The sequence below is a fragment of the Mercenaria mercenaria genome, chromosome 4, assembly GCF_021730395.1.
Source record: "Mercenaria mercenaria strain notata chromosome 4, MADL_Memer_1, whole genome shotgun sequence".
Lineage (NCBI taxonomy): Eukaryota > Metazoa > Mollusca > Bivalvia > Venerida > Veneridae > Mercenaria > Mercenaria mercenaria.
The window spans coordinates 99066120-99086620 of record NC_069364.1 but is presented as its reverse complement, the minus strand read 5'-3'; the positions used below and the strand labels follow the sequence as shown (position 1 = coordinate 99086620).

General features: G+C 37.2%; 1 long non-coding RNA gene across 1 annotated transcript in view; it reads right to left on the bottom strand.

Moving 5' to 3' along the window:
* The window catches only part of LOC123552567 (uncharacterized), a 59443-nt gene extending 40187 nt beyond the window's left edge, over positions 1-19256 (bottom strand). The window contains exons 1-2 of the long non-coding RNA XR_008370778.1: positions 19128-19256; positions 15105-15288 (exon numbers count right to left, since the gene is read on the bottom strand). This is a non-coding gene — a long non-coding RNA (uncharacterized LOC123552567). The remainder of the gene's footprint in view (positions 1-15104; positions 15289-19127) is intronic.
* Positions 19257-20501: the final 1245 nt, after the last annotated feature.

Genomic DNA, 20501 nt, shown 5'->3' with positions numbered 1-20501 from the left:
TATATACAGTAACACAAATCAACAAAAGTAATTCAAAGACATGAAGGGGATTACAATGCAAAATAGCAAATGTAAATCAAAGATATATAAGAGGATTACATTGTATTTACATAAGGAAAGTTATAGAATAAACAAGGCAGTCTGAAAGACAGCTAAATCCCCCGCCACTGCTATGGATAGTGAAAGGGTAAACCTTTGACCTTTAGCTGTGACCCTGACCCTGCACAACGTCTTGATGAGGTGATCATTTGACTCAAGTTTCATGAAAATCCTTCAAGGGGTTTAGGAGACACAGAGCTCAAACCTTTGACCTTGAGTTGTGACCTTGACCTTGAGTTGACATGGCTGACTCATGAATTCTTGTTGAGGTGATCATTTGACCCAAGTTTGATGAAAATCCTTCAAGGGGTTTAGGAGAAACAGAGTGGACACAAAATGCAAGGCTCAAACCTTTGACCCTAAGTTGTGACCTTGACCTTCATGGCAGACTCATAAGTTCTGCAAATCATTTTGAGGAGGTGATCATTTGACCAAAGTTTTATAAAATTCCTTCAATGGGTTTAGGAGATATAGAGTGACAGGAAATGAAAGGCTCAAACCTTAGACCTTGAGCTGGACCTTGACCTTGAGCCAACATGGCTGACTCACAAGTTCTGCACATTGCCTTGATGAGGTGATAATTTGACCAAAGTTTTATAAAATTCCTTCAAGGGAATTAGGAGATACAGAGCTGAAACACAAAATGGAAGGCTCAAACCTTTGACCTTTAGTTGTGACCTTGACCTTGAGCGGGCATGGCTGACTCATAAGTTCTGCACATCGCCTTGATGAGGTGATCATTTGACCCAAGTTTGATGAAAATCCTTCAAGGAATTTAGGAGATATAGAGCGGACACAAAATGGAAGATTCAAACCTTTCACCCAAAGTTGTGACCTTGACCTTGAGCCGGCATGGCTGACTCATGTGTTCTGCACATCGTCTTGATGAGGTGATCATTTGACCCAAGTTTTATAAAATTCCTTCAAGGGGTTTAGGAGATATAGAGTGGACACAAAATCGAAAGCTCAAACCCTTGACCTTGAGTTGTGACCTTGACCTTGAGCTGACAAGGCTGACTCATGGGTTCTACACATCGTCTTGATGAGGTGATCATTTGACCCAAGTTTCATGAAAATCCTTCGAGGGGTTTAGAAGATAATGAGCGGACACGAAAGTGTTATGGACAGACAAATGGAAGGACGGACAGAGACCATTCCTATAACCCCCCACCACTTGTGTTCACCTTCGCTCCTGTAAGCAATGATATAGTGATACAAAACCATTTTTTTATTGTTGGGTACAGTAGTAAATAATAACGGGAAAGCTCAAGAATGTAAACCCAACACAGATGATAACAGTTTATTGATATATTATAAGGAACATTTTATATCCACGTAATTACATTTTTAAATTATAATGGATATGTTCTCTATGATGTACTGCTAATTTTACATTTGCACACAGGTGTGGTGTGATTTTCTAATTGTTTATGATATTTAAGTGGTACTGCAATAAGCCGTATTAATTACATTTTACAGCAATCAAGATTTCGCAAACACCTGTTACAGTTTCGTGACGTCTAAACAGCGGCATTAATAAGGACATGTTTGTAGTCTCTTTTTCTTTGATATTTCATTTCATTTCCGAGTACTTGATTATTAAATTTCATATTTGATTCTCGGAAAACCAAGCAAATACTTGGTTAATCGCTAAACCCTAACTGATTATGAAGCAAAATCATTTCTATCAGTAAAATCCTACCATGATATAAGGAAATAAGCAACATTTATCAAATTAAGACAGTCTTCTAAGAATAGGTATTTTCACCAGATCTTTTCTTGAAGCAGGTTGTTCAAGGTTAATTTATTTTGACACAGTTCCAAACTTGCTGGTTCCAGCAAAACCCTTATTTAAGTCTAGTTGAGAGACACTCAAATTTGACATTAGAACTGCTTTTGAGAAAAGCACATGTCTTCCACAAAGACCTAATCATCTAAATGGTAAGTCAGTCTTTATATACTGTTTACTCACCACAAATATACCTTTAAAGAGTAGAAAGGCTGATTTTGGGTAATTGACATAAAAATCATCAAGATTAATATTCTGACCCAGTTTCATAGAGAAATTTTCATAAAAGTGGCCTCTACAGTGTTAACAAGCTTTTCCTTTGATCTGCCCCGCAAGATTTAAACTTGACCTGACGATCATCAAGATTAACTTTATGACTTGACCCACTGACCTAGTTTTTGACCCAAAATGACCAAGATTCTAACATGACCTGAAAATCATCAAGATTAACATTATGACCAAGTTTTGTGGAGATATTGTCATAAATGTGGCCCTCTAGAGTGTTAACAAGCTTTTCCTTTGATCTGACCTGGTGGCCTAGTTTTAAACCCCCCACCTGACCCAGATTCAAACTTGGCCTAAAGATCACCAAGATTAACATTCTGACCAAGTTTCATGAAGATATAGTCACAAATGTGGTCTCTAAAGTGTTAACAAGCTTTTCCTTTAATTTGATCTGGTGACCTAGTTTTTGACCCTACCTAACACAGATTCGAACTTGACCTAAAGATCATCAAGATTAATATTCTGAATAAGTTTCATAAAGATACAGTCATAAATGTGGCTTCTAGAGTGTAAACAAGCTTTTCCTTTGATATGACCTGGTGACTAGTTTTTGACCCCAGATGACCCAATATCAAACTTGTCCAAGATTTTATTGAGGGTAACATTCTGACCAAGTTTCATTAAGATTGGGTAAAAATTGTGACCTCTAGAGTGTAAACAGTCAAATTGTTGATGACGGACAACGACAAATGACGATGACGGGGGATGACGACAGACACAGGCGATCACAAAAGCTCACTAATAAGAGACTGGGAGCTTTGGTCAGTCACTGGGAATACATTTCATTGAATGCTGCAACCATCATTACCACAGAAACTAGTCCCCCACTAGTATCAATGATTTTACAGTAATTACGTGTGAAAAAATTTCTATTTAAGTCACAAAATATCATAAATCATTAAAGCATTTATGACCAAATCACGCAAATTTTACCGACTGCAGAATTTCACTATGACAGTTCTGCTTCAGACTGCAATGGCTTCTCACTGTAACAGTTTAGTTCAGAACAACTAGAAGACGCTTTTGTAGAAAAGCGTATGTCTCCCCCAATGTATAGTCAAATAGGCAAGAAGCCAATAGGGGACAGGAGCAAAAGTCAAAGAGACACTGACGGATGGCTGCAGTAGGGATCATCTACTTGGCATGACCAATCATTCCACCAAGTTTCAACATTCTGGGCCTAGTGATTCTCAAGTTATGAACTGGCAATGGTTTTCCATGTTCAGGCCCTGTGACCTTGACCTTTAATCGAGTGACAAAAAATCAGTAGGGGTCATCTACTCTGTAAGTCCTATCACCCTATGAAACTTGAAGGTTCTGGGTCAAATGGTGCTCAAGTTATTGACTGGAAATGGATTTCCATGTTCTGTCCACTGCGACCTTGACCTTTAATAGAAGACCCCAAAAAACAATAGGGGTAATCTTCTATGTAAGTCCTGTCTTCCTATGAAGTTTCAACATTCTGAGTCAAGTGGTTTTCAAGTTATTGATTGAAAGGGTTTTCTATGTTCAGCACCCTATGACCTTGCCCTTTGATGGAGCGATCCCAAAATCAACAGGGGTCATCCGTCTGCACGCACAATCATCCTATGAAGTTTCAACATTCTGGGTTAAGTGGTTCTAAAAGCACTGGCTGGAAATGGTTTTCCATGTTCAGGCCCCTGTGACCTTTCCCTTTACAGAGTGACCCTAAAATCAATAGGCATGTCCAATCATCATCCTATGAAGTTTCAACATTCTGGTTCAAGTGATTCTCAAGCTATTGATCGGAAATGGTTTTCCATGTTTAGGGCCTGTGACCTTGACCTTTAACAGAGTGACCCAAAAATCAATAGGGGTCATCTACTCTGCATGACCAATCATCTTATGCAGTTTCAATGTTCTGGGTAAAGTGGTTCTCGAGTTATTGATCAGAAATGGTTTTCCATGTTCAGGCCCCTGTGACCTTGACCTTTGATGGAGTGACCCCAAAAACTTCATAAGTCTACTTCATAAGCCTTGCCAACCTATGAAGTCTGAATGATCTAGGTCAAATGTTTCTCTAGTTAATGATCAGAAATGAAGTGTGATGGATGGATGTAAAGGATTGACGGATGGATGGACGGACAGACAGTGAGAGCAAAAACAATATGTCTCCCCCAACAGAACTTAACTTGGAAACCTGATCAGACTGGATACCTGCCAAGTTATGTACAGTCCAGCCCAAGCCTTGGTCTATTACTAAAAGGCTGCATAATACTCCCTAAAATTTGTTTTGTAGACTTTTTCTTGTAGACACCTTGTGCAATCGATTACAGAAACTGTCCCCAGACTTGAACCTTAGTTTTGATCATTACTGATGATGGTCACCAGGTAATATGTAGATACATCTCCCTTCCATCAAAGATGCAGTACAAGGAGGATTTGCATGTATTTTCATCCAATCCACTACAATCCCTTTCAACAATTAAATCATAATTTAATATACTGTGAAATCAGTTATATACTGCCCAATGGCCATGAAATTTCGCGGCTTTGGCAGTCATGAATTCGTTTGCTTGTTTGTTTTGGCTTTAACACCATGTTCCAATAGTATTTCAGTTATGTAACGGCTGACAGTTAACCCAACCAGTGTTCCTAGATTCTGTACCAGTAAAAACATGTTCTCTGCAAACTAGAGCTGTCACAGGAGTGACGAATTATACTCCCGCAATATGGCCTTGTCACAGAACTAAGTCAATGTCAAAGCTGAACTTGCTTGACCTTTGACCTACTGACCTCAAAATCAACTAGAGTTGTCACAGGAGTGACGAATTATACCCCCACAATATAGCCTTGTCAATACAGGTCATCTGCTGGTCATGATCAACCTCCCTATTAAGTTTCATGATCCTCGGCTCAAGCGTTTTCAAGTTACTGTCCGGAAAAGGTTTAAATGTTCTGGGTCACTCTGACCTTTGACCTTTGGAACTCAAAATTAATAGGGGTCATCTGTTGGTCATGACCAATCTCACTATGAAGTTTCGTAATCCTAGTCCAAATATTCTGAAGTTAATGTCCGAAAACCATTTTAAATGTTCAAGGTAACCTTGACCTGTGACCTACTGACCTCAAAATCCTATGGGGTCATCTGCTGGTCACAACCAAACTCCCTATCAATTTTCATGATCCTTGGCCCAAGCGTTCTCAAGTTATCATCGGGGAACTGTTTAACTGTTTCGTGTCATTGTGACCTTGATCTTTGACCTACTACCTTCAAAGTCGAACTTGACTTGTATTTCATCATGTTTCACCCGTGTACAAAAAATTATGATCCTAGACCCAAGAGTTCTCAAGTTATCAACCAGAAACCGTATAACTGTTCTGAGTCACTGTGACCTTGATCTTTAACTTACTGACCTTAAAGTCGAACTTGACCTTTATTTTATGATATTACACCTGTGTACAAAAACTTATGATCCTAGGTCCAAGCGTTCTCAAGTTATTATCCGGAAACCGTTTTACTGTTTAGGGTTACTGTGACCCTGACCTTTGACCTACTGACCCCAAAGTCAAACTTGACCTGTATTTTATCATATTACACCTGTGTACAAAAAAGTATGATTCTAGACCCAAGCGTTCTAAAGTTATCATCTGGAAACTGACTGTTCCAAGTCACTGTGACCTTGACCTTTGACCTACTGACCCCAAAGTCGCACTTGATATGTATATTCTGATGTTACACCTGTGTACCAAAAATTATTTAAATTGGTCAAGCATTTCATGAGTTATCGTCCGAAAACCATGAAAAACCAATCGACCGACTGACAAGCTCACTCCAATATACCCCCCACCCCAAACTTCGTTTTGTGGGGGTATAATAAAGGTCATCTGCTGGCCATTATCAACTTCCCTATGAAGCTTCATGATCCTCGGCCCAAGCGTTCTCAAGTTATTGTCCAGAAAAGGTTTAAATGTTCTGGGTCACTCTGACCTTTGACCCTTGGAACTCAAAATCAATACAGGTCATCTGCTGGTCCTGACCAACCTCCCTATTAAGTTTCGTGATTCTAGTCCCAAGCGTTCTGAAGTTATTGTCCAAAAAACATTTAAATGTTCCGGGTCAGTGTGACCTTGACCTTTGACCTACTGACCTCAAAGTTGAACCTGACCTGTATTTTATGATGTTACACCTGTGTACCGAAATTTATGATCCTAGGCCCAAGTGTTCTCAAGTTATCATCCGGAAACCAATTACTTGTTCCAAGTCACTGTGACCATGACCTTTGACCTACAGACCTAAAGTCGAACCTGACCTGTATTTCACGATGTTAAACCTGTGTACCAAAATTTATGATCCTAGGCCCAAGCGTTCTCAAGCTATCATCCGGAAACCGTTTAGTCACTGTGACCTTGACCTTTGACCTACAGACCTCAAAGCCGAACTTGACCTGTATTTCTTGATGTTACACCTGTGTACCAAAATTTATGATCCTAGGCACAAGCGTTCTCAAGTTATCATCTGGAAACCATTTAACTGTTCCGAGTCACTGTGACCTTGACCTTTGACCTACAGACCTCAATATCGAACTTGACCTATATTTCATGATGTTACACCTGTGTAACATAATTTATGACCCTAGGCCCAAGCATTCTCAAGTTACCATCCGGAAACCGTTCAACTGTTCAGGGCCATTGTGACCTTGACCTTAAAAATTATTTAACTCGGTCAAGCCTTTCATGAGTTCCGGAAACCATGAAAACCAACGGACTGACTGACCGCCAAGCTCACTCATATATACCCCCTCAAACAGCTTCCCAACATGAATCTGAGGTTGAGGACAAATGATTTCAAACACAATGTCTTTTATCAAACCATCACAGAGAACATATATCTTGGCCAGGGCTCAAACTTACGACCCCGCAATCCGTAGGTCTGCGCTCTCCCTATTATGCTAAGCAGGCGGGCTGTCATGAAATTCAAATGGAACATTTTCTGATTTATCATGATCTGATTTTACTGACTGACGTAAACAAGAAACCTACAAATATTAGTGCCCAACAAATATTGATAATTTCACAGTAGCTCTACTAGTCCAAGAAATTGGTGAAGTAATTGTGCACTTTCTGTGAAAAGTATGAAATTTGGCATGATTGTAGATAGATGTATTGTCATTCATTTTCGACTGGTTGTCGATATTCAAAATGGCCACCAAAATTCAAGATGGCAGCCGTAGTTAACATTTTTGTAAAACATGCTCTAGCATTGTATACATGGCAAGAAAAAAATAACAAGAGGGCCATGATGGCCCTATATCGCTCACCTGTTATCATTGCACTTGAGGACAAGGAGGTCCTAAGAAAAAATATCTAAGTCCAAAGGACAGTAACAACAAGGGGAAGAAATTTAACCAAAAAGAAATAATAAAAAAGTTACTAAAAGTAAGCTATTTATAGTAATGTAAAAGGGAAGTAATTTAAAAAAAAATTATTGCAAGTGAACAAAAGAAGGATCTGCCAAATAAATCTGTTGACATAAATGAAATTTCAGATCAGTATCTTCATTAGTTACGGAGAATCCATTTTGATTACAATCAGGTGAGGTAATCAGATATAAAATAACTCTGAACCTACGCTTGGATGTGATTTGTCATGGAATCCAAGAATTATTGTTGTTGAAGTTATTTTGGAAGTTTGTATCAAATAAAACCATAAATGAAGTCTCTATATGGCTGCAAAAGCCAAAATAGCCAATTTTGGACCTTTAAGGGGCCATAACTCTGGAACCCATGAAGAAATCTGGCCAGTTCAAGAATGGAACCAAGATCTTGTGGTGATACAAGTTGTGTGCAAGTTTGGTTAAAATCAAATCATAAATGAAGCTGCTATTGTGCAGACAAGGTCAAAATAGCTAATTTTGGCCCTTTCAGGGGCCATAACTCTTGAACCCATTAGGGGATCTGGCCGGTTCAACTAAGGAATCAAGATCTTATGTTGACACAAGTTTTGTGCAAGTTTGATTAAATTCAAATCATAAATGAAGCTGCTATTGTGCAGACAAGGTCAAAATGGCTAATTCTGGCTCTTTCAGGGGCCATAACTCTGGAACCCATAATGGAATCTGGCCAGTTCAAGAAAGGAACCATTATCTTACGGTGATACAAGTTGTGTGCAAGTTTGGTTAAAATCAAATCATAAATGAAGCTGCTATTGTGCAGACAAGGTCAAAATAGCTAATTCTGGCCCTTTCAGGGGCCATAACTCTGGAACCCATAATGGGATCTGGCCAGTTCAAGAAAGGAACCGAGACCTTATGGTGATACAAGTTGTGTGCCAGTTTGGTAAAAATCGAATCATAAATAAAGCTGCTATTGTGCAGACAAGGTCAAAATAGCTAATTTTTGCCATTTCAGGGGCCATAACTCTGGAACCCATAATGGGATCTGGCCAGTTCAAGAAAGGAACTGAGATCTTATGGTGATACAAGTTGTGTGCAAGTTTGGTTAAAATAAAACCATAAATGAAACCACTATTGTGCAGACAAGAAATTGTTGAAGGACGCACGGACGGACGGACTGACGACGGACGACGGATGAAGGGTGATCACAAAAGCTCACCTTGTCACTATGTGACAGGTGAGCTAAAAAGCAGCAGAAAGTAATATCTAGCTACAAATAAGCCCTATATGCAAACAGAAAAAAATTCAATATGGCAGCCTAATCCAAGATGGCCACCACAATATCATTTTTTCCATGAAAATTGCTCTTCGAATGGACTAATTATGCGAAAATTATGAAACGTTGTGTGGTACATGTAGAACATATTATTTGTGAAGTACATTCCTCAAACAATTTTACACTTACAGTGGATAAACAAATTCAATATGGCCGACAAATTTAAAGATGGCTGCCACAAAATATTTTTCCATGAAAATTGTGCAGGGGTCACACTGGGATTTTTTTTCTCTGAGCCACTGCTTTTTCCTAAGATAAAATTATGAGGCCAACAACGGTGAAGCGCATAGCATTGACGTTCTTGTAGGACTCCATTATATGTACCAAAGTACTCATACTACTCAAGAAATTAATGTAGTTATTACATATTTCTTAGTAACCCTTTAAAAAGCTATTTAGAAAATCAATTTGTGTTAATTTCTAAAATGATCATTTTTTATAAACATCTGCCATTTAATAAAAAAATTCTGAAAATCACATTTAAAATAAAGATGTTAAAAAAGAAAAAAAAATGTTTAAAAAAAAACAGTGTCTTATTTTGCACATTGCCTGTAAGTGGGTGGGGTTCGATGCCTTCGCATGTTTTATTCTCGAAAATTACTTCAAAATAAGAGCTCCTTTTGCAACATTTGTCATATTTTTCTTAAATGCAGACTTTTTATTGGCTTTTAATTAAGATTGCAATTAAAAAATCACGTCAGAAATGATAGAAATATCCGAAAATCAGGGTCGCGAAAACGGGTGACAAATTCGGAAAAAGCAAATTAGAATTAAATATTTGATAAAATACCTATGTTTTATTGTTTTTCTATCATCATAGCTATTCAATACTTAAAATTTCTGCTTGTCTAAAGCATTTTTATTTCTTTTTGCCCAAACTAACCCTCGGCAATCATAGAAAATTTGTCTATCGGCCGACTGCTCATAAAATCATATCAAGTGCACAAAATGAAGATTATAATTATCCTGTTTGTTATTCAATAATCTAATTATCGCCAATTAACTGCCTGATCAAATAAAAAAATTGCAATTTGGCTCCCTCCCTTTCAATAACGGATGTTGTGTCTACACAGATTATCGATTTTTCACACCTTTTGATTCGTAAAACTGGCAATATTCGTAGTTTTGCAGACAGACATAGCTTCGGGCCATTTTCGCCAATTAGAAAATTTCGGAGCCGCTTTTAATTTTTTGTCGCAAATGGCTCAAGTGGCGATCGAAAGCGTGACCCCTGTTGTGCGTGACTTGGTCATACTGTGAACATTTTGAAACATTGCATGGTAGTTTATATATCTGTGTAATGTGCTCCTCAAACAATTGTAAAACTGACACTGAATAAATAAATTTAATATGGCCGCCATAAAATATTTTTCCATGAAAATCTTGTGTCAGTTGAGCATACTGTGTGAATAATTTGAGACGTTGCATGATGGTATAAAGATTGGTAAAATATGCTCATAAAAATCTAACACTTACATTGGGTAAATAAGTCAATGAATATGACCAATGAAATCCAAGATGGCTGAAAAAATAGAAGAAATGTATTTACTTCGGAAATGAACACCAGACCTCGTATATATACAACAGGTCAAAGTAATTTCCATTTGATTATCCATATACAGCACTGATTGCTCATGTTGGTATATGTTGTTCTTCTGTCATTGACTGGCCCTAGATTTAACCTGCCCTTTTAGTTTAAACATGTTTCATTGCAGCAATTAATGAAACATTTACAAAATAATAATTGAGGAGTTGGATAAATAACAATGTTTAGTACCCCTCTCTTGGTATGTCGCAGTAAGGCTGCTGTCCCTTATATGCTAACAGCTCCAATATGGCAGTATTGACACAATAATTCTGTTGCAATTGTTCTGTCATATGAAAGGACAAAAAACCACTCATATAATGGCAATATTACACTACCCTGGGATCTCGCAGATGCCACATTGTAAGCCCCGATGTTGCTTTCAAGGGAGGTGCTGGTTTCTTCCATTTTTCACAACAGAATAATTGGGTCGGATCAGGTTTGAGAATATCCTACAAGAAGATTTCCCATACGATGTCACATCTGTTGAAAAGTTTTGGAAGAACCTTTACATGTACGAATACCTATGGTGAATACTCAATAAACCCTTAGTGGGCCCGTTTTCAGTCTGTTCAAAATTGCAGCCCAACATTAATTATGGATGCTTCAGTTAATGTGACACTCGCAGACAGATTATCTAGTGTTGAAAGTAGTTCTAGAATTGTTTCTGACTGCAAACTACCCAACATGGAGGGAACCGGAAATGAATTTTTATTTTTCAGTTAACTGTGCAGAATGTAGAAAATTTACGAAACATGTTTGGATTCTTTTCTGAACGGACGACAACATCTCAGATGTTAAAGGGTAGCCTTCTTTAACAGTTGGGTGAGGTCAAATGTAAAACACAACATGATGTTTACTGATTCATAGTCTGCAGTCCATCTACTATTGTCTAGCAGGTCACAAATAGGCTTCCATGTGGCTATCTTTATAATACAATTCACCTGGTGTGATCAAAGCCTTATTCTCACCATATGTTATTGGCCAATTTCGCTTTATCTGTTTAGCGAGTGCATAAAGTGGCGGTTCGTATGCCGTAACTGCAGTCTTGTAGAGAATGTATATTGAGTGGTACATTACTTCTCTCTAAAGTCTGCATTACTGTGTTTAGGTTTGCGGGACTGCAGTGGATGTTTGGCAGTTTCTGGGCATATGAGACAAAACCTTTTTTAATACCCTACTTATCTGGTGAACATACATCTGGCATGCTTATTCGTTAGTAGAATCCTAACATTATACAGATGTTAATTTTTCCTATTGTAAATGCCATACTGGAAGACTATCTGCCATAGTAATAAAATCTATAAGATCTTTTGGACGCATAGAACACAACCATACAAAACAAGTGGGCCATGATGGCCCTATATCACTCACCTGAGTACCATTGCTCTTAATGATAAGATCAAGTTTCGACATAGATCACATAGGCATACACATTAAATAGCATCAGGAAAAATATTTTCTTGTAACAGTCCCTTTTGACCTATGGGTCACATACTAGTCAGCGTCAATCTCCATTCCAAGTTTGAGGGTCCTACGCTCAAATGCTATATTTTTGTACCAGCTTGACTATTCCTTACCCTGGAAGACTTAAATAACATTTAAAACCAATCTCATTAGATGCTGCTGAGGTATATTCATTTACATAAAATAAAGAGAGGTAATTTGTCATAAATTCAGTCAAAAGTTATCTACCCTGATTGTCCGAGTCCATCTGATGGCATAAATGACATTTAAAATCAGTATCTTCATTGGTTATTGAGATACACCAATTTTAATATGAAACAAAGGGAGGTAATTTGACATAAAACCAGTCCATAGTTATCTACCCTGATTTTCTCAGTCCAACTAATGACAATAATGAAATTTCAAATGAGTTCTTTAAATACTTACTGATATAAATCCATTTTTATTAAAATCAGGGGAGGCAATTATGCATTGGTATATGCATGTAGAAGATACAGAGTACAAGCTTAGCCTTTACCACAATATATTAGAAAAGTAAGTAAAAGTAGAAATTTCTTACCATGGAAGACAAAAAAAATGTTTCAAACCAATCTCATTAGAAGCTACTAGGTATATTCATTTGCACATTTGCACAAAAAACAAAGAGTGGTAATTTGTCATAAATTCAGCCAATATGTATCTTCACTGATTAGATTGTCCAAGTCCATCTGATGGCATTAATGAAATTTCAGATCAGTATCTTCATTAGAAACGGAGATATACCAATTTTAATTTGAAATAAAGGGAGGTAATTTGACATAAAATTAGTCCGTAGTTATCTACCCTGATTGTCTGAGTCCAATGAAATTTCAAATGAGTCCTATAAGTACTTACTGATATAAATCCATTTTGATTAAAATCAGGGGAGGTAATCAGGTATAAAATAACTCCAGAACCTATGACTGGATCTGACAGATTCATCATGGAATCCAGTATTTATTGTTGTTGAAGATATTTTGCAAGTTTGTATCAAATCAAACCATAAAATGAAGTCTCTATATGGCTACAAAAGTCAAAATAGCAAATTTTGGACTTTTAAGGGACCATAACTCTGGAACCCATGATGGAATCTGGCCAGTTCAAGAAAGGAACCAAGATCTTGTGGTGATACAAGTTGTGTGCAAGTTTGGTTAAAGTTGATTGCAAAATGTTGTCTCTATTGTGTTCACAAGCCAAAAATAGAAAATTTTGGCCCTTTAAGGGACCCTAACTCTGGAACCCATGATGGGATCTGGCCAGTTCGAAAGGAACCGAGATATTATGCCCATACAAGTTGGGTGCTAGTTTGATTAAAATCAAATACAAAATGTGGTCTCTATCATGTTCACAAGGAAATTGTGGATGGACGGACGACGTACTATCACAAAAGCTCACCTTGTCACTACGTGACAGGTGAGCTAATAATAGCAGACTTGGTTTGACTGAGTCTGTTCATGAAAGGTATTAGGTAGCGCAACTACCCTCACGCCTCCTAGCATTGGCTTTAGCAGAATTCTATTATAGCCGATATTGAATGCATTCCACGATACTCAAGAACCATAAAATATCACAACACTGAATCCACGACCAAAAACTAGCCATATTATTACTACTGTTTTATGCAGAAAGAAAATGATGTAAACAGTTCTAGCTACGGTAAAGTTATTTCAGTAATATAACAATACATAGCAGCAGGTGGCCAAGTTGTTTACAAATTATTGGGTATGTAAGTAGCACAAATTAAGGATTGCTTATAAACAAAACAATAAATTGACAATAACACAAATTCAGTACTTGATGGTTCTTTCACATTCATATACTATTTACAAACTGTATTTTATTGTGCAAGTTAACTGATTTGGATATTAAAATGTGTAGTTAACAACTTTTATATACCTTTTATACACATCTGGACTGGAAATTGAATTGTACTATTAAAATAATTGTTAGTAACTTATAAACTACATGTATACACCTGTGTCTGTGCTGCAAAGTTCTTTTTTTTTTTTACTTTTCGTCTCATCTTTTAAAAGAAACTAATATCAATACAAAAACAGTTTTCACATTTACTTTATGCACTGTACACCTAACATAAGCATTATTGACCTTGCAAGTACCTGTTATATACCTATTTAAGCTAATTGTTGCACAATGTTTTGTAATCACAAACATTTACTCAAAACATTTATTAATATGAACAAAACTTTCATGTGGCAAAATAATATTTTGCTTATTTGAATCGGTTTAAAATCAATTTCTGACCTTTGTCCTTTGAAATATTAGATACTGTTTTAACTTATGGCCTCATTTAAATATGGGAGGTTTTCAACTTTCATTAAAAAAAAATTTCACATAAACAAAAGAAACCAGCTTTTATACATAACTGTTTAGTATCAAGCAATAAAAGTAACATGGGATAAGAAAATTGTATTTTCAGTCCGCACAATATATATACAACATGGCTTGAATACATTAGAAAAGAAAATCAAGCGTCAGTATGTAATCTATAAATAGAGTCATAGTGCTGGCCATCTTGAAATATAATGACCATTTTGTTTCAATCTGATGGTCTTGATTATATAAGGGTATATGTTTTATATATTACTGTTCCAAGTAACATCCTTTGTAATCAATTATCTCGCCATTTTCAAATAAAAGATTATTTTTGGCAGCCATCTTGGATTTTGGATATTCGAAGCATAAGATATATTCCACTATTATTCCAAAGCTTTATTACAGGATACACACACTTGTTTTGCCATTTTTTAGTAAACTGAATTATGGCGGCCATCTTGGATATCTACAAACCGCTTCCCAGTCTTAACTGAAGCGTATAATATTTATGTACTACCGTACCAAGTTTCATGCTTTTCACAGAAGGTGCACAATTCGACCCTTTTTATGCACAGATTTCTTGGACTATACTCCATGCGATCAAACAAGCCTGAACAAAATTTCCCAAACAAAAAAGCTTTAGTCATTTTTAACCCTTATCATGCTGGACATGACTGATTCTACTTTTGCAACAAGTGTAGATCATGATCAGCCTGCACATCCATTTAGTCAGTATCTTTTTGGTAAGCACTCCTTTTGACAATTAATGGTACTGTCCAAATTGAAAGATGGACAAGTTCATTATAGAAATTCAGCAAGGTAAAGGTTAACTTACCAGTATAGTTAGAAGGAAGCCGATAACTTTAAGGCTGTATATATGTTGTTGAAATTTGGCTGCTAACTTTCTAGTGTTCAAAAGTTTACCAAACCAAGCCAAACATCCGTCTTAAGACCATTTTCAAGAGTGCCACACATCTCCTCCACAGCACCTCTCCTAGCAAGCCTGCTACCTCACTCTCCTGAATAGATATTACTGCTTGAAACAAATATCTACATGAGCTATCTTCAATATTAACTCAGAAATTAAAAATTTAATATAATGTATAATATACTTGAGAGCAATTCATATCAGCAGTATTTTATCGTTGAATTACTTTGTTGTGTTTTACGTCATATCAACATTAAGGTGGTATTCCAGCATTTGATGGTAGAGGAAAACATAAGGTACCCCTCCATTTATCATTATAGACACAGGTGAGCACCTGGGTAGAACCACTGACCTTTTGTAAGCTCCACAAATGAACAAGAACTGTCTGTAAGACAGCACGCTCCAGTATTCGGCAATTAGACAGTAAAATAAATTTATGTCCCAATAAGAGACTTCTACTTTTAAAGGAATATACACCAAGATATAACAAGAGCTGTCTGTAAGACAGCGAGCTCCACTATTTGGGGATTTGACAATAAAATGAATATATGTCTGAATAAGAGACCTCTACTATAAAAGGAAGATACACCTAGGGGCATAATTCCATCAAATACACAAATTAGAGTTATTAGGATTGTTACAACAAATGCAGATGATGATGGTAAAGATATATTTTGAGTTTCAAGTCATTATCTTATAAAGTACTAAAGTTATGTCCAGAAAAAGAAGTTTGTTAAAAAAAAATTAAGTATAAAAGGGGCATAATTTGGTCAAAAATACAAATTAGAGTTATGGGGATTGTTACCACACATGCAGATGATGGTGATAAAGATACATTTTAAGTTTCAAGTCTTTATCTTATATTGCATTAAAGTATATCCAGAAAGCGAGATTGCAAAACAAGAGGGCCATGATGGCCCTATATCGCTCACCTGTTATCATTGCACTTGAGGACAAGAAGGTCCTCAGAAAAAATATCTAAGTCCAAAGGACAGGAACAACAAAGGAAAGAAATTTAACCAAAAAGAAAGAAAAAATTCTTACAAGGTACAGATATGTCAAAATACACCTAAAAATTGGCGGTACCATTCATGTTGTACCACAGAAAAGTGGTCTCAGTTTTTCCCTACGGCCAATAATAAAAAAGTTACTAAAAATTAGCTATTTATAGTAACGTAAAAGGGAAGTAATTATAAAGAAAATGTACAAAAGAAGGATCTGCCAAATAAATCTGTTGACATAAATGAAATTTCAGATCAGTATCTTCATTAGTTACAGAGATATACCCATTTTAATTTGAAATAAAGGGAGGTAATTTGACATAAACTCAGTCCAGAGTTATCTACTCTGATTGGTTCAGTCCAACTAATGACAATAAGGAAATTTCAAACAAGTCCTATAAGTACTTACTGATATAAATCCATTTTGACTACAATCAGGGGAGGTAATCAGATATAAAATAACTCTGGAACCTACAATTGGATCTGATTTGTCATGGAATCCAAGATTCATTGTTGTTGAAGATATTTTGGAAGTTTGTATGAAATAAAACCATAAACGAAGTCTCTATATGGCTGCAAAAGCCAAAATAGCCAATTTTGGACCTTAAAGGGGCCATAACTCTGGAACCCATGAAGGAATCTGGCCAGTTCAAGAAAGGAACCAAGGCCTTGTGGTGATACAAGTTGTGTGCAAGTTTGGTTAAAATCAAATCATAAATGAAGTTGCTATTGTGCAGACAAGGTCAAAAAAGCTAATTTTGGCCCTTTCAGGGGCCATAACTCTGGAACCCATTACGGGATCTAGCCGGTTCAATAAAGGAACTGAGATCTTATGGCAACACAAGTTTTGTGCAAGTTTGATTAAATTCAAATAATAAATGAAGCTGCTATTGTGCAGACAAGGTCAAAATAGCTAATTCTGGCCCTTTCAGGGGCCATAACTCTGGAACCTATAAAGGAATCTAGCCAGTTCAAGAAAGGAACCAAGGTCTTATAGTGATACAAGTTGTGTGCCAGTCTGATTAAAATAAAATCATAAATGAAGCTGCTTATGTGCAGACAAGGTCAAAATAGCTAATTCTGGCCCTTTCAGGGGCCTCTGGAACCCATAATGGAATCTGGCCAGTTCAAGAAAGGAACCAAGATCTTATGGTGATACAAATTGTGTGCCAGTTTGGTAAAAATCAAATCATAAATAAAGCTGCTTTTGTGCAGACAAGGTCAAAATAGCTGATTTTGGCCCTTTCAGGGGCCATAACTCTGGAACCCATAATGGGATCTGGCCAGTTCAAGAAAGGAACCGAGATCTTATGGTGATTCAAGTTGTGTGCAAGTTTGGTTAAAATAAAATCATAAATGAAACCACTATCGTGCAGACAAGAAATTGTTGACGGACGGATGTACGGACGGACGCACACACGAACGATGGACGAAGGGTGATCACAAAAGCTCACCCTGTCACTATGTGACAGGTGAGCTAAAAAGTTTAAGTACAAAAGGAGCATAATTCTGTCAAAAATACAATTAGAGTTATGGGGTATGTAACCACACATGCAGATGATGATTATAAACAAACATTTTTAATTTTAAGTTATTATCTTTTAAACTACCAAAAATATGTCTATTAATAAAGCTTTTGAAAAAATTTAACACGAAAATAATTCAAAGTATAACCCCTTTGTGACCTTGACCTCGGGTATAATGGGCCCAGTCCCTGTACATACTTTGTTTGCATACTGGACAATGTTTATGTGAAGTTACAATAAAATATAAGCGATAGCAACAAAGATATGACAGAAAAACAAAGGTTGCTGAAAAACTTTAACCAAGAAGGGTCACGCTGACGCTGGGGCGAGTAGTATAGCCCCCCTATTCTCCAAATAGTGCAGCTAAAAATGCACATTTTTTACTATTTGAGGGGCCGTAACTTTAAAAATAGGGGGTGGAGCCTGCCAAAAAATAAGAGGTGTGCAACTTTATATCATGATAACGACTCATGCAACTTTTCATCCATTTATATCATATACTTTTTGAGCTAGGTGCATCACTAGGTGAAAATGTGCATCTTTGACTCTTTCAGGGGCAATACCTCTAGAAATAGGGCATGGAGACAGTAAAAAAATAGGAGGTGCACAAGTTCATATCATGATAAAGGCTCATGCAAGGTTTAATCAATTTATATGAAATACTTTTTGAGTTAGGCACGGCACAAGCTGAAAATGTGCATTTTTGACTATTTCAGGGGAAATAACTCTGGAAATAGGCGGCAGACCCAGATGAAAAATAGGATGTGTGCAAGTTCATATCATGATAAAGACTCATGTAAGGTTTAATCAATTTATATTACATACTTTGAGCTACTTATGAGCTAGGCCCGTCACAGGATGAAAATGTGTACTTTTTACTATTTCAGGGGCCATAACTCAGGAAATAGGGGGCAGAGCCAGATGAAAAATAGAAGGTGCGCAAGTTCATATCATGATTAAGACTCATGCAAGGTTTCAAGATTCTATATAAAAAACTTTTTGAACTAGGCATGTCAGTAGGTGAAAATGTGCATATTTTACTATTTCAGGGGCCATAACTCTGGAAATACGGGGTGGAGCCAGACGAAAAATAGGAGGTGCGCAAGTTTATATCATGATTAAGACTCATGCAAGGTTTCATCAATTTATATCAAATACTTTTTGAGCTAGGCGTGTCACGAACTTCGGACAGATGCACAAATGCACAGACAGACACACGGACAAGACCAAATCTATATGCCCCCACCACTCATGGGGTGGGGTGGGGGTGGGGGGTCACAAAAAATACAACAGAAAATATGAGTAATCTTGAGCAAGATGTTTTATTTTTCTGACAACTGCTTTTGCAAGCATTTTAATTTGTCAGTTCTGAAATCCTTATCACAATATAAAGTAATCTTTACCTGCTATTTTTGCAAGCAAAACATTTTCAGTTTTCCACCAGAAGAGTATCAAGCCTTCTTCACCTTGCCTGGTGGATCAACTGAGCCAGCCCTCTTCATTAACACTGGTGTGTCATCACCTGATCCCTGTAAGATATAAAAGCAAAATTTAATACCTGGTGTAACAAGGCAGTCAGAAAGACAGCTATATACCCCGCCACTGTTATGGATAGTGAAAGGGTAAACATTTGACCTTGAGCTGTGACCTTGACTTTGAACTAACATGGCTGACTCAAATTCTGCACATCATCTTGATGAGGTGATCATTTGACCAAAGTTCCATGAAAATCCTTCAAGGAGTTTAGGAGATACAGAGCTCAAGCCTTTGACCTTGAGTTGTGACCTTCACCTTGAGTTGACATGGCTGACTCATGAGTTCTTGATGAGGTGATATATTGACCCAAGTTTGATGAAAATCCTTCAAGGGGTTTAGGAGATACAGAGTGGACACAAAATTGAAGGCTCAAACCTTTGACCCTAAGTTGTGACCTTGCCCTTGAGCCAGCATAGCAGACTCGTAAGTGCTGCACATCATCTTGATGAAGTGATCATTTGACCCAAGTTTTATAAAATTCCTTCAAGGGGTTAAGGAGATATAGAGCGGACACAAAATGGAAGACTAAAACCTTTGATTTTGTTTTTGTTTTGTTTGTTTGTGTTGGGTTTAACACCGTTTTTCAACAGTATTTCAGTCATGTAATGGCGGGCAGTTAACCTAACCAGTGTTCCTGGGTTCTGTACCAGTACAAACCTGTTCTCCGCAAGTAACTGCCAACTTTCCCACATGAATTATCAGAGGTGGAGGACTAATGATTGCAGACACAATATTGTTTATCAAATAGTCACGGAGAACATACGCCCCGCCCGAGGATCGAACTCGCGACCTAACGATCCGTAACCAACGCTCTATCTACTGAGCTAAGCAGGCGGGTTCCTTTCATTTTGAGTTGTGACCTTGACCTTGAGCCAACAAGACTGACTCATGAGTTCTGATCAATGTCTTGATAAGGTGATCATTTGACCCAAGTTTCATGAAAATCCTTCAAGGGGTTTAAGAGATATGGAGCGGACACAAAAGAGTTACAGACAGACGGAAGGATGGACGAACTGTGACCATTCCTATAACCCCCCTAACACTCAAGGCGGGGGATTAAAAAACACTGAAAGTTTACATATTAAAACAAGAGCTCTGCCAAGCAGGGCAATAATTATGCCCGACGGGTTACATCAGAGGATGGGAGCAAAATTTAAAGAACTTGACTGTTGAAGCCCAAAGAACAGGAACAACAAAGGAAAGAAATTCAAAAAAAAAAAAATTCTTACAAGGTACAAGTA